General features: G+C 45.7%; 1 long non-coding RNA gene across 1 annotated transcript; it reads left to right on the plus strand.

The window, feature by feature from the left end:
• The first annotated feature begins 1,484 nt into the window (after window positions 1–1,484).
• On the plus strand, window positions 1,485–8,785 carry LOC143268708 (uncharacterized). The gene is made up of 2 exons (XR_013044818.1): window positions 1,485–1,584; window positions 2,822–8,785. It is a non-coding gene; the product is annotated as an uncharacterized LOC143268708 (long non-coding RNA).
• Window positions 8,786–15,113: the final 6,328 nt, after the last annotated feature.

The following is a 15,113-nucleotide window of genomic DNA, read 5'->3' on the forward strand; positions in this document are numbered from 1 at the left end:
CTGTGACGTTCCTTTATCTAGTTCAGGTCTTGGGATACCTGTATTATGGTGTAGTATGAAGGTCAGAGAACAACTTGGTGCTCCCTTTCACCGTGTGGGTCCAGGGAATTAAGCTCAGGTTATCAGGCTTTCAGTCAAGCTCGCCTACCCGCTGAGCCATCTCATTGGACCTGGCACCCATTTTTTTAAGGGTCTGGAAACTCTTAATCCTCCTGTCTTAGTTTTCTGAATATTGGGTGATTTTTTTTTTAATTTAAAGATGACAGAGTTGGGAGAGATGGATGTTAGGGGGATGTGGGAATGAGTTGGAGTCAGGGGAGTGAGGGGTAGACATAATCATGTTTCATTGTACCTGTAAGAAATTCACAAGAATAAAAAAAAAAATTTAAGGAGGAAAATGAACACAACAGAAATATCAATAAAGCAGCAGGAACATAGATGTTAACTCTGCTTAGCCCTTCACATCTGTGTGATCTGAAGCCCCGGTGACCCTGCATGTTGGAAATGAGACCGTCCTAGTAGGATTTTGTGAGTCAAAAAAAAAAAGAAAGAAAGAAAGAAAGAAGGAAGGAAGGAAGGAAGGAAGGAAGGAAGGAAAGAAGGAAAGAAGGAAAGAAGGAAAGAGAGAGAGAAAGAAAGAAAGAAAGAAAGAAAGAAAGAAAGAAAGAAAGAAAGAAAGAAAGAAAGAAAGAAAGAAAGAAAGAAAGAAACTAAGTTCCAGCCATGAACTTGATGAGGTCGTTAATTACATCTAAGCATAGGGAACCTCACTTTTAGTTTGATAGAAAGCACAGCTCACAGATTATTGCTGTAGAGACCCTTAAGTCCAAACCTTTTTGGAGCACACTGAAGAAATACTGACATGGTAAGAAGGTTCTAGATGACAAGCTCCGCGTCACGGGGTGAGCTGAAGACGTACTAGACCCCTGACACGTTGCCGGCTTGCGTCAGGCACAATTGCCGCTGCCTGATGCTTGATTTTGGTTTTTGTTTGGGATTATAATTCTACTCTCCACTTAGCAGATGAGAAAAGCTGGCCTCAGAGACTTAGTACTTTCATGGCCTGTGCTACTTAGCCAGTACCAGTGTAGACTTGGGGAAAACGCATCACTGTTTCCCTTTCTTCTCCGTCTCAGCAAGGCAGACATCAAGTCCTGCAAAGGATGGCGGACAGACTGTACAACCGCCCTGGACCTTGCATCCCCGGATGAAGAGAGACAGGTATGAGAAACTACTGCGTGTGTAGTCATGGCTGCCAAGTAGTTTCAGTCCCTTAAAGAAAAGTAACAGGCAGGGTGGCCGGGTCGAGAGCTGTTGGTGGGACAGTCAGGGTGGCTCCTCTCACTTCAGAGTCCTTTGGCGATCTGCAGACGTGAGAGGCTGCAGCATGAGAGCGTTTCCTGAGTGTGCTTTTCCTGGGGAGAAATTTCGGGTGTGGCTGCCTAGCAACAAGAAGGTTGGGGGTGGGATGGGCAGATCCCAGGGAACGCATGTCAGCTCCATTTCCTCCTCTACTGGCTCATCACTGAGCTCAGAGCCGGGTGCCAGCCAGACTTCCTCTTCAGGACCCCAGGCCTCCCACAAGTGAGTGTTGGGCTCCGGGTCCCCTCACATGACTCCTGAGAGAGGCATCAGCCCTGTAGGTGAGCTGCTGCTGGCTGGGATGGAGGAGTAGGAATAAATCCTTCTCTGCTCCTCCAAAGCCTCGGGGTCTCACTGGTTGGATAATGGGAGAGCAACGGTCTCTCTCGTCGGGCCTAAGAGGGGCACCACGTGTGACCCCACTTGTCTCTACGATTCCTTCCGTTCTCTACGGGCTCAGTGTGAAGAGGGTGTGACAATGAGGTTAAAAAGTGAAGAGATACATGGTTGATGCCGCGGGAAATGGCCCTGGACAGACTCGCCAGCTGGAATGCGGTGTCTCCAGCCGGAGCAGTGAGCCGCCTCCGCCTCGGCTTCCTTCGTTCCTTACTGCCCACGCTGGGAACTGCACGTTACGGTTCTTAAAAACTCAACTATAACAGAGGCTTTCGGGCTGAGGTTGTCAACTCTGAGGTACAGCGCCTACCTGCCTGGCTTCTGTCCTCCATCCCTAAAACAGATGAGAACTCCAAACTAACACGAACGCTCCTTCTTGCCGAGTAATACCGAGTTGCCTTGTATCTTTGGACCTCATATCTTAGTTCCATGTTTGTGTGGGTGGGGCTGCTGGTCTTGCTGTACTTATTGCACATGAGAGATCTTCACAGTGATCTAATTGTACTGATTTCTCCTAAACTGGCTTCAAACTGGTCATCTTTTCTCCTCCCTTCCCTTCTCTCCCTCCCTCCCTCCCTGTCCCTCCCTCCTCCTTCCTCCCTCCCCCCTCTCTCCCTTCCTCCCTCCTCCCTCCCTCTCTCCCTCCTTCTTCCCATGAGTACATGATTTCTCCATGTGAGTCACTGCAGGTATGTAGAAATTAGAGCACAGCTTTGGGTGTTAGTCCTTGTTTTCTACTTTGTTTAAGACAAGTTTTTTCCAATGTCTTGCCCTAAATCTGGGTTGAAAAGCTTGCAAGAATGTAGATGCTGGTACTGGATGGACTCTCTTTGGCTAACCACTCTTTTCTGTGGCTGTCCATAGTTCACCGAAAGTAAGTCCAGGAATAGACAGATTTTCCTGGGCCTTTCAGTCTCCATTTCTGGTGGCTTCTATGAATCATAAAATTGTATTTGAATAAATTTGGTTTTCTCTGTTTCTAAAAGACCAGATAGTATGTTAGGGTCAACTGGGTCCCCCCCCCCTTATCTCCCTCTTCTTTCACTGTTTCTGTCTCTTCCAGATTTTGAACAGGTGAAAATCATCTTAGTTTATGGGCTATTCAAAAACAGTCCCCAGCCAGTTGGCCATGATGCGTGCCTTTAATCCCAGCACTCTGGAGGCAGAGACAGGCCGATCTCTGAAAGTTCAAGGCCAGCCTGGTCTACAAATTGAGTTCCAGGACAGCCAGAGCTGTTACACAGAGAAACCCTGTCTCAGAAAAACAAAGAAACAAAAACAAGCCACATCCAAAAGCACACAGAACATATACATAGTCCCCCACACCTGTTCCAGGAGCAAAAGTTTGCAAGTTGGAAGGTAGTAGACTTTGGCTGAGATTGTGGAGATTTGGGGAGAGTGGAAACAGACTTGGCCCAATTGCTTGAAAGCTTCCTCCCGAGCCCTGGAGGCCAATGCAAGCTCACCAGGCAACAGAGAAAAGCTGAACTTCTCCAAGCAAGGAAAACATAACAGCTTCAGTTTTGGAAGATTCATTCTGTGAGAGCTGTGGGGAGGACCGGTGTAGGTGATAGGGGTGATACATGGGGAAAGAACAAAGGGAAGTGGATTGTGGCTACAGTCATTTAGATTAGAGACAGGACAGAGCCATATACCTAAGAGAAATAATTAAGTGTATTACTGAATGTACATTTGCATCAGCATGACAGGCAAACGCATGGTTGGTGGAGTCAAATGAACCATGAGCATCCATCCGTCACCAAGACTTCACGATGCCACCGCCAAGTTTCACCCCAGGAACCGGGACTCTCACTTTCCTGCTGCCGAACACAGCAAGCTTCATCAGATTCCAACCTCACCCTCTGATGGCCAACCTGAGACTTCCCGAAGGCTGTTTGTTGCAGAAGTAGCTTTGCCCGAAGACAAGAACATTGTAGGGGAAAGGATGGCTGGGCAGGAAATAAATTCAATTGCATTTCCTATAATAGGAAACTACTCAACGTTAGCATAACCGGAACTCATTCACAAGTTAATTCACAAAGATGACAATTAACCTGATTTTTCTGTAGCAATTCTGAACAGAAAACACAAACAAAAACCGAGACCCAGCAGGGGGAGGTGCACAGACACAGTGCCCTGATGCCCCCTGAAGCAGCCTGAGGAATTCATTCCCTTCTATTTGGGGGCCTGCACTCAGGTAAGGCTGGATCCTTGCCTGGCTCTTTTGCAGCAGAAAAGGATTTCAGGACAATCCAGGTTGAGGCAGAGTTGGAGCTTGTTAGACGACTCTAGTGTTAAAGAGATGGCTCAGTGCTGCCGGAGCACTTGCTGGCCTTGCAGAGAAGCAGAGCTAAGTTCCCAGCATCCCCTTCCTTCTCACCCACATCTGTAATTCCAGTACCAGGGCATCCAGTGCCACCTCTTAGCTGCCACAGCTGTACACATGGTACAAATGCAGGCACACAGGCAAAGCTCATCCACATTTAAAAATAATTTTTAAGAGACTTTCTTAATATATTTCAGAAGAAGGGGTTACAGGCACCCAGGGCAAGACCAAGACATGTCTGAGAGCGGGGAGGTGGGCTTCTCAAAGGAGACTGGCACTTTAGTCGACTAATTGTATATAGAATATGGGTGATTTCTGAAGTTCAGACCTTCAAAAGGTTACTAAGCAATTTAAATTAGCTCGCATAATAGTTTTTGAGCTGCACCTGACAGGATTACAATTAATAAAATAAGACTCAAGGGCCATCAAAGTGGCTCAGTGGGCCGACAGCATTTCCAGTCAAGCTAGCCAAGCTAAGTGGAGAACTGGATCCCTGGAACTCATGTAAATGTGGAAAGAGAAGAGACCCTACAGCGTTGTCCTCTGAACTCCACATGTGTGTCATGACACACACAGTCACACACACATACACATCACACATGTGCACACACATCTCACACACGGATCACACAAATGCACACATACATCACACATACACAAAGACACATACTTCACACACATATATACACCAATAATAAATAAAAATTAAAAAGACAAGGTTAGGTCACTTTGACTAAACAAAAATTAGCATTTTTGCTTTGAAGATTTCCTTGACCATATCTGAGAGAGGAGTGAGGAACTGCCCAAAGTCATATGCACTTAGGCCCCAAGCTGGCTTATTGATGCTTTGATATTTTTTATTTGAAAATCTTTCTATATATATAAAAGAAATTTCATCTCTGTTTTGGAAGCCTTCAAACAACAAATACTGTTAATTGTATTGGAATTCTTGATTGGTAGCTGGCAAAAGGCTTTAACTAGACCTTAGAGTTGGGGGCCCCTTTTTTTCTCATGTGCTCATAATTTCCCCTGTCTTTGTCCTGCCTCAAGACCTCACAGGTTTGGTATTTCCAGAGGACTAAGGAGCAGCCTCAGTCTTTTTAGTGGTTATCAGTGATTTGTTTGTTTGTTTTTTCTCTGTAAGAAATAGAAACTAAGGGCATATGAGGTGCAAAACAGTAATCATTTAGTTTAACCTCCTAATGAATGGGCTTTCTTTGCAATTTTAGAATCAAGCACTATTTCCTTCCATAAAGCACAGTAAGTTCTCATAGCACATTGAAGGATGTCAGTTTTACAAACAAGGACTGAGGAACTTACAAAAGAGCAAAGATAGGCTGAAAGATTCAAAGTTATTTCCATTGCAGAGAACAATAGAAAATAATAACCTTGTATTAGCCCTTGCTTGCTTTTGACATTGGGTCTCACTTGGCTGCTTAAGCTGGGTCTAACTCATGATCCTCCGCATAACACCTATGTCCCTACATCCGGCTTACATTACCATTTACATGGAGCACCACATATACCAATTAAAGACAGGCAATGTTGTTTGGCCATGAAAACTGGCCTGCTCCAGCAAGTCTTATCTCTCAGTCCTGCTCATTCCTTGGAAATTCAAATAAGCATCTTTGTTCTGAGTTGCTGGTGTGGAACTTTGGCATTGGTGACTCTGTTTTAATTTTTAGCCAGGTGTGTTGGAGCCCAGTGTAGTGATTTAGTCTAAAACAATGGTCTTGTGTGGCCTTTATCTAACAATACCATTCCCTATACTGAGTGTCCATGGGCAGTCCCTTATACCAACTCTGGGCCCCATGCTGAATAAAACAGACCCCCAAGCAGAAAGCTCATGATCAAGGTCTTCAAGTTAGTTTGACAGAGCTTGATGTATATGTGAGGACAAATCTTAAGCCATGGAAATGGGATAATTAAAATAGTAGTCACATTGTAAACTGTGGAGATCAGGAAATGACTTTAAGGTTATAGTTTGGCATGCTGAGAGGTTTTAGAAGTGTCTTGGGGTCAAGGGTCCTCTGACCTTCCTTTTCCAAAGTACTGGGAAAGACTTTCTGCAATGTCCCTTCATTTTTCTGAACACAGCTGCCCAAAGAGGACCAGAATTGCTTCTGTTTTCTACTGACATGTCATTAACTACAGGGAAATGGACTTCTGTGACATTGAGGAAAACTGAAAACAGAACATGACATCTAGAGCCCAGATGAGGTTTTCTCCAGAATGATATCTGTTCTTTGGGCCCATCCATCTTCCCTGAAAGAGATCTACCCTTTAAATATGCCACACCCCATATCCTTCTCTCCCTGTAAGAGGGTGTTTAAACTCACCTATGTGGCTTTTTTTTTTCTTCTTTTGTTTTGAGGCAGAGCTGATGTAGCCAAGGACAACATTGAATGACTTTCCGGTTCTCTCCAACCTCCATCTCTTGAATTCTGCCATTACAGCTCCGCCACCCCCGGCTTATGCAAACTGAGGTCTGAACTCCAGGTCTGGTGCATGCTTCACAAGCCTCTTCCAAATGAGCTGCATCCCCAGCTCATGCCCCCTCCCCAGCCCCAGGTTAAGTGTTGTGACTCTTACACTTATGCACAGTAACAAATAGTTCAGCAGTTGAGAGTGCATACGGTGCCTGCTGAGGCCAGAGTTCAGGTCCCAGCACCCATCTTGGGTGGTTTACAACTGCATAAAACTCCAGCTCCAGAGAATCCAATGCCCTCTTCTGGCCTCCGCGGGCACCTTCACATGTGCACAGAAAACTCCCACACGTCACATAGTTAAAATGTATTTAACCCTAGAAGTAAATAAGCAAAGCAATGCATGTGCCTTCCCTGTTATTCGTTCTGCTAATCAATTCTGGTTGTATCTGAAAATATGAGCCTGCACTCGGTTCTGGCTCTCACCAGCTCTGTCACAGGCAGGAAATGACGTCACACTTTGTCCCTCAGTCTCCCCATTCTTATCAAAAGAGCTTCCACTCAGCCCAGCTGTGTACATGGGTGAACTGTGCCCACGTATCCTAGCAGCTCAGGGGTTCTATACCCGGAGACCCTCTCCCTTTTCTCCTTTTCTAGTAGGAAGGTGCACTGTGTGACTTGGGAATGGGTGTAGACAGGGGGCTGAATAAAGGGAAATGGTCCATACAGACATCGTTTAAAAACAGCCCTCGGGAGTAGGCCTAAAGCCAGCTCCAGCACCAATAGGACAGTCTGTGGTTTAACTCAGGCTCTGCCTCCCGTCCCTTCTCTTCCAGACTCCTCTCAGCATGGATTTACCAACGCTCTACTTGTATGAAATGTCCAGAAGTCACTCTAATGCTCGCAGGTGGGAACAGCTTCTTTCTCCATGACACTCTAAGTCATCTCGCACACAGTAAGGGCGAGTGCCTGGCTCGGGACACTTCTGAAGACCCCATTCTGCAATTGTCGCTTCAGCGCCCACCACAATGCCAGACACGGGCCGCACCTCAGTTGTGTATGGTGAACGATGCCGGGAAAACGTTTGTCTGTCTTTTCCACGGCACCCCTATCGGCCCCATACCAGGCTTCTAGCTAATTAGGACAGAAACTAATTTCAGGTAAATAATGCATGTCAAACTTGGGAGGAGTATTTGCTTTACACATTCCTGGACTGTAAGTTTCTGGCTTTGACCTTTTTTTTTTTTTCAGTATCCTTTTTGCCTTTAACCAAAACTTTTCCACCGGGTCTCCTGGTCCACGTGACCTCCAATCAGGTCACTAGCCTGCACCTGTGCCTTTCAGGTCAGATTCAAAATTCCCAGAAGAATGTAGTTAATCCACTCCCGCGAACACTGCTTGGTTACTAATTCTCATCTTGTCAGCTGTGGCCAGGTGATGGGGTAAAGGTGGCCATGAGCTGTGACTTCCGAGGTGTGGGTGGTTGGTGAGTCGGGGAGGGGTAAGGTACCCTCCCCTCTTTTAACGCATTCTGTAACGTGAGGGTCTTGATCCACAGAATCTGCCTGTGGTGGTGTTTGGGTATTGCAAATAGTGGAGTTCCAGAGTTCGGTACGGAGCAGAACTCTGCATATAATATTTATCATTATTGCTTTTGCCAGTGTCTCTTTGTTTTTGTTTTTTGTTGTTGTTGTTTGTTTGTTTTTTAATCTGCGTCTCATATGTCTCAAGCTGGCCTCAAACCTTCTGTGACAAAGGATCCAAGAATGACTTTGGACTTTTGATCCTCCTGCCTCCACGGCATTTGAACTTCGACTCTTCATGCCGCCACCTCCTGGGTACTGAGATAATAGGGATGTGCCACCATAAGGGTTTATGTGATGCTGGGTTAGAACCCAGGGCTCTGTGCTTACTAGGGAAACACTCTTGGCTACATACATCTCAAGCCCCCTTAAAACATTTTTAAGTTAACAAAATACTCCTCTGCTATAAAGATATGAGACTGTCACAGAAAACGTTTCAAAAAGGTCTAACTTATTCATTCTGCTTCCCAAAGCTGGGACAATAGATGAGGCATTGTTCATGTGAGATCCTCAAGGAGAAAGTTTGGTGAACTTTGTGACCTGGCATGCTACTACACACTTGTCCAGCAGGTGGCAGGCTTCTCAAACATAAATGCTTCTGGGACACCAACACGGAAACCCTCAGAGCGGACTATACAGCAGGCTTTTTTCTTTCAGAAATCCAGTATTACCTTTAAGAAATCTGAGAAATTTTTTTAAAAAAAATGCTTTTATGGTCTGAGGAAATTCCTGACTGTGTGACCACAGTGACTTCTTGTCACCTGCCAGGTCCGGTCAGCTGCAAGCTAGTGAAGTTAGCAAAGCCCGTGGTATCAGTATTTAATATTAATGGTGAGGCCATGGGGAAAAGCCAGAGAATGCTCAGAAGGGCCCTGTTCTGAAACACACCCTGAAAAATAGTGAATACAATTGCTCCTATAAAAGAGACTGGCATAGCCGGGCGGTGGTGGCGCACGCCTTTAATCCCAGCACTTGGGAGGCAGAGGCAGGCCGATCTCTGTGAGTTCGAGGCCAGCCCAGTCTACAAGGGGGTTCTAGGCCTGTCAAAAGAGAAACCCTGTCTCAAAAACAAAAAACCATCTACAAAAAAGACTAGCAGAATGGCTTATTTGGTAAAGGTGCCTGCTGCTAGCCCTGATGGCCTGAGTTAGATGCCACATGGTAGAAGGAGTCCACCAACTGGACCAGAACAGCAGTCGTGACAGCCATGCCATACAGTATTCACGTCCTTTAAACTCAGGGTGTCAGCCAACGTTCAACAGAGATCCACAAATGCCTTTCCACCCTGACTTCCAGGCTGCCGCCTCAGGAAACTTTATTCGTGGTAGCAGGAAGAAGGCTACGAGGGATGAGAGGAGGTGACCAAGTCATTACCCTCATCTTTTTCTAGGGTTACTACTCTCTAGAGCAGGTGGTTCTCAACCTATCTAGTGCTGCGAGCCTTTAATACAGTTCCTCATGTTGTGGTGACCCCCAACCATAAAGTCATTTTGCGGCTACTTCATAACGGTCACTTTGCTACAGTTACGGACCATAATGTAAATATTTTTAGAGGTAGCAGTTTGCCAATAGGATGGTGACCCACAGGTTGAGAACAGCTGCTCTGTAGGCTTGGAGGTCCTGGCCCCATTCTATCATGTTTTAGATTCATTTTCTTCCCAGCGACTCCACATAAAGGCTACTGTGCCATGCGGTCACCAGCCTGTAACTCAGCCTGGATGATGGGAGCATTCAGGGGAAACGCCACATCAGACTGCCATCTCCAAGCTGTCCTGCTGTTCTCATCACAAACGGCAGTAATGCTTTTCTCTTAGAATCCACTGCAAAATATAACCAGCCAGAAGAGCAGAGGAAGCCCAGGTCAGAGACACCATTTTCCCGTTAACACAAGGAAAGCCAAGAGATCACATTTATGCTCCTCTATCCTTTGGCCTCTTATACAGAGATGGTATAAGACACAAATCATCTCCAATAACATTGGAAAGCCTACGCATCAAAGTAAATCAGGGTGGGATTCACTCATGACATGGAACCAAAAGGCTCAGAACTCCCTGGTTCTCAAAGTGGTCATGTGCTCAGGGTGTGGCTTCCAAGCTCTTTATCACTGCCTTTCAGTAGAGAGCTATTGGTGACAACCAGAAAGTCCCCCAGAGACATCTGTCTCAGAGAGTGTAAATGTGTAGATGTGTGACGCTTTCATAAGCCAGGACAGAGCTCAGTGGCCACATGCCTGAGGCCCTGCATTACACACACACACACACACACACACACACACACACACACACACACACACGAAAAGAAAAAAACAGAATAAGTGACTTTCACAAGTGTGACCGTCGAAGCTTAGCCTTAACACATTTGATTCTGATGAGAAATCCCAACACAAATTACTCCAGAGGTTTTATAATGCAGGAAGGATTGAGCTAGATGAAAGGGGCCAGTCTTTCTCTGTGGCATATGGTCAGGAAGCGAGCATTATTATAAGCACTCTTTGGGCCAGTAAGATGGCACAGTAACATGGGTAAAGGCCCTGGCCAACAAGCCTGATGACCAGAGTTTAACCCCCGAAACCCACATGGTAGAGGGAAAGAACTGACTCCTGCAAGTTGTCCTCCGACCTCCACATGGGCTCAGTGTTGCATGCATGCCCACAGAGGTGCACAAAATAAATACGATGCAATTAAAGTATGCTACTAAGCACTGTTAAAGCAAATGCCAAGGGCCACAATTAGTTCTTATTGTAAAGGCTCCTTAAGGCATTTATTTTCTTCACACCCAGACCAGAGGAGGATCATTTCCCTGGGTGGTAGCCTGGCATGGGGGCCATTGTGATTGGTGCAAAAAAGGTCACTGCGATGATTGCCACAGATACAGACCCTCGTCTGCATGGCAGGTTAGCCAAGTTGGTGCAAACTCCCTCTCCTGGGATGTTCATCCGCCTAGTGGGCCAGCCGGGAGATTCCCTCCTCTTCTGCCTCCTCTGGTCTTCAACAGCAAGCCCAGTAAGAGTCAGAGTCATCTCTTGACTCCGCTTTGCCTGCTCAGTTTCAGAAAAGCTGGGCTGAGCTGGTAACATGAAAAAAGAAAGAAAGAAAGAAAGAAAGAAAGAAAGAAAGAAAGAAAGAAAGAAAGAAAGAAAGAAAGAAAGAAAGAAAGAAAGAAAGAAAGAGAAAGGAAAGAAAGAAAGAGAGAGAGAGAGAGAAAAGAAAGAAAGAAAGGAAGGAAGGAAGGAAGGAAGGAAGGAAGGAAGGAAGGAAGGAAGGAAGAAAGGAAAGAAAGAAAGAAAGAAAGAAAGAAAGAAAGAAAGAAAGAAAGAAAGAAAGAAAGAAAGAAAGAAAGAAAGAAAGAAGGAAAAGAAACAGTGGCAGCAGAAACAAGAGTGGTGGCAGCAGAGACCACAGGGACAGCAGGTGGAAGTGAGAGCAGAGAAGCCTGCTCAGCCCAGCCAGGGCAGAAGTGTTGCCATAGACCAGAGATAGCCACTCAGCCCTGATGGGGTACGGAGGCAGCAGGCCCAGCTGCAGAATCGGTAAGGCAGAGGGCTGCACTGACTGCTTCAAAAGAGGCAGAGCCACAATATCAACTGCTAGCAGCAGCAGCAGCAGCAGCAGCAACTACGCAAGAAGCCACGGCGCAGCAGCCTAGCAGGCAAGATGGCGTCTCCGACAGAACAAAGCAAGCGGCGCAGGTAGGGATAACGTGGGAGAGAGGAGAGTGATGCTGAAGAAAGACAGAAGGAGGCAAAGAGCCAGAGAGGTGTAAGTACGGGCTCTGGACACTAGATGACCTCTTGAGAACTGTCAAGTCTTCAGAACAGGAGCTCCGTCCCTAGGCACGGGAACCCATAATAAGGCTGCTGTAGGGCAGGCTGGGCTATGGTCACTTCGTAGGCCTGCAGAATCATACATAACATTTAAAGAGCAGAGGGTCTCACTCCTGAATCCTGCACCAGGGGCTCCACCTGCTGCCGCTCTGAGCTAACTACTGCCATCACTTGCTGCAGTCAGATGCCCCACAGACCAGCGCTGAGGAGCTTCGCCAGCCTGCACACTGTTTCCACTGGATAGAGGAAAAGGACCTCGGGCCAGCCGACCTGAAACAGAACAATCCAGTAAAGGTAGAGGGCATACGTGGTCTAAGCTGGCCAGCACTGAGATTGCATCTTATGGCTCTGACCCCAAGTGACACGGTGGAGTTTGTCTTTGAAGGCTCCTGATTCCTAGGTCCACCCCTGGACTCAATGGAATGTTTCCACTACTGCCCAAACACTTCTAACTCCTCAAATGACAGTTATTAATAAACTAATTTCTACTAAGGTGTGATATGAGTTTTTACACCCAGAGGAGTTTCCATTGGACAAACATTAATATTCCAAGCTCAGCATGGATTAGAATAGGAACTAGTCTGAAAGGCTCCTATTGGTCAGAGACTGAATAGCTTGAAATAAAACATAACATCATATGGGCTGGAGAGATGGCTCAGAGATTAAGAGCACTGGCTGCTCTTCCAGAGGCCCCGAGTTCAATTCCCAGCAACCACGTGGTGGCTCACAGGCATCTGTAATGAGATCTGATGCCCTCTTCTGGTGTGTAGGCATACATGCCAGAACACTGTATACATAATAAATAAATCTTTTTAAAAAGTAATATCATATATAACAAGGCTTACCAAGCACATTAATAGCTGTGAGCTCACAAAGATAATGGAAGTAATTCACAAAAGGAGTTTAGCAATTACCTTTAGGGACTGCTAGTAGTCCCTAACAACTGAAAAGAGCTGTCTTTATGAACTGAACCAGTGAGGACTAAACAGGGTGGTGTGCAAAAGATATCCCTAGGAAACAATTCCAACCAGTGAAGATGATACTGCAAATGATAACCAAATGCCATTTACAACTCTTAATAAAGTAGTGACTATAAGAAATAAGCACCAAGACTGCTAAAAATTGTGAGGGGGAAGGCTAATGAGTTGAGACACAAAGGATAATGTTCCCCAAGATGGGAAAGAACAAAGTGAGTCCTACAATTGTACCAGGCCTGAAAAGAAACAGGAAAACTAGATCCATAAAGGGTAGGCCCAGCCAATCCAAGAAGTCTCAGGATTGACCCAGAGTTAGAATCTCCAGAATACATGAACATAGCTATTTTGTGTTTTAAGTTTTAAGTAATGTTACGGAAGGTGTTTTTGAAAGATCCTAATTGGGTTCTAAATATCTATTATTTACCCAAATTTTTATTTTTAAAATTATGTGTTTATAGATGTCTGTTTGTGTGTGTGGGTATATGAGTCTGGGTGTCTGTGGAGGTGAAAGGTGTCAGATCTCCCTGGATCTAGGGTTTCAGGCTGCTGTGAGCCATGTGATATGAGTGTTGGGAACCAAACTCAAATCCTCTGCAAGATGTCCTCTTAGCCATACTGAGTCATCTTTCCAGCTCCCAAATTATGTTCTAGACCTGAAACTGTAACATCTGCAGCAATGCACTAAGTGAGGTCTGAGAGTTTGCTGAATAAAAGATTTATAGATTCAATAGATAGATGATAGATAGATAGATAGATAGATAGATAGATAGATAGATAGATAGATAGATAGACTAAAACTTTATAGATGCCTCCCAAAATAAAATACAAAGAGGAAAAATGAAGAATTTTGTGAAAATTAAGAGAGCATGAGTAGACCAGAGGGAAATGTAAAGTGATCAAACACAAGTCTAACTAGAGTTGGTGAAAAGCAGCCTAGGGGGTGGCCTCTCTACTTCTTCCCTTTCCCCTCTGGCTTATGACTAGGACGAATTGATGGAAAGCACCCACAAGCTGCTGTCACATGCTTTCTACCCTGTTTGTGGATGGGGTGGCATTTTTCTGCCCTCAGACCAAGACTCTGCCTTGGTCTCCCATGCTCTTCAGCTTTGTTGGAGCGTGGCTCAACTCCCCTCCCCAAGATTCCTCATAGCCAGGGCTGCCCAGTTGTTATGAAATGTATTCTCCGGTCAAGACATGACCATTGCCCTCTTGGACACGCAGAAGCTTGATTACTTGACCCAAGAACAGGTCCATTAATGTTCGTCGGGGAGGAAGGGAGGACTCGGAAGACAGTGTAGGAGACACAGGAGGCCCTTGCCTCTCCTGGAAGACATATAGGCAGTTAGTGGTTGCTGAGGAGGGGAGACATTTTCTTTGGTGGTAGAGCTGTCCACAAGTTGCCCATGCTCCTACAAGGAACTGCAATTAAGCTCACTGGTTCACCAACCTGGACTTTGGGGTAGAATTGTTTCTTGGTCTGTCAGTGGTGCTTTATCTGGGTGAAGACACTTGTTCATGTCCTCAGAAAAGTTCACACCACACCATATACTTTGGTACCTCCTAGTTCCTTTTATAATGCTTGACAAAACACTATGACCAAAGCAACTAATAAAAGAAAAACGTTTAACTGGCTTATGGTCCCAGAGGACTGGAACCCATGATGGTGGAGCAAAGGTAATATGGCAGGCAGAGCTGAGAGCTCCCCTCTGGATCCTCGAGCAGAAGGCAGAGAGAGAGAGAGCACCCCGGGAATGGTACAAGTTCTTTGGATCTTCAAAGCCCACCCCAAGTGACACATCCTCCAACAAGGCCATGTCTCCTAATCCTCCCAAGTATTCAATCCTGAAAGCCTTTGGGGGCCATTCTCATTCAAACCACCACACTCTACTCCCTGTCCCCCATAGGCTCATGGCCATATCACTATGCAAGATGCATTTAGTACAGTTTCAAAAGGCCGCACAGTCTTTCCCAGTCTCAACACTGTTTAGAAGTCCAAAGTCTCTTCTGAGGCTCAAGGCAATCTCTTAATTGTAACACCCTGAAAAACTGAAAAGCAAATTACATACTTCCAATGTACAGTGGCACAGAATATACATTACCATTTCAAAAGGGAGGAATTGGAACACAGTGAGGAGATACTGGACCAAAACAAAACCAAAACTCAGCAGGGGAAACTCCCGACCCTGTAGCTCCATTTCCAGTGTCAATGGAGTTAGAGGA

The sequence above is a fragment of the Peromyscus maniculatus genome, chromosome 15 (genome assembly GCF_049852395.1).
Source record: "Peromyscus maniculatus bairdii isolate BWxNUB_F1_BW_parent chromosome 15, HU_Pman_BW_mat_3.1, whole genome shotgun sequence".
Classification (NCBI taxonomy): domain Eukaryota; kingdom Metazoa; phylum Chordata; class Mammalia; order Rodentia; family Cricetidae; genus Peromyscus; species Peromyscus maniculatus.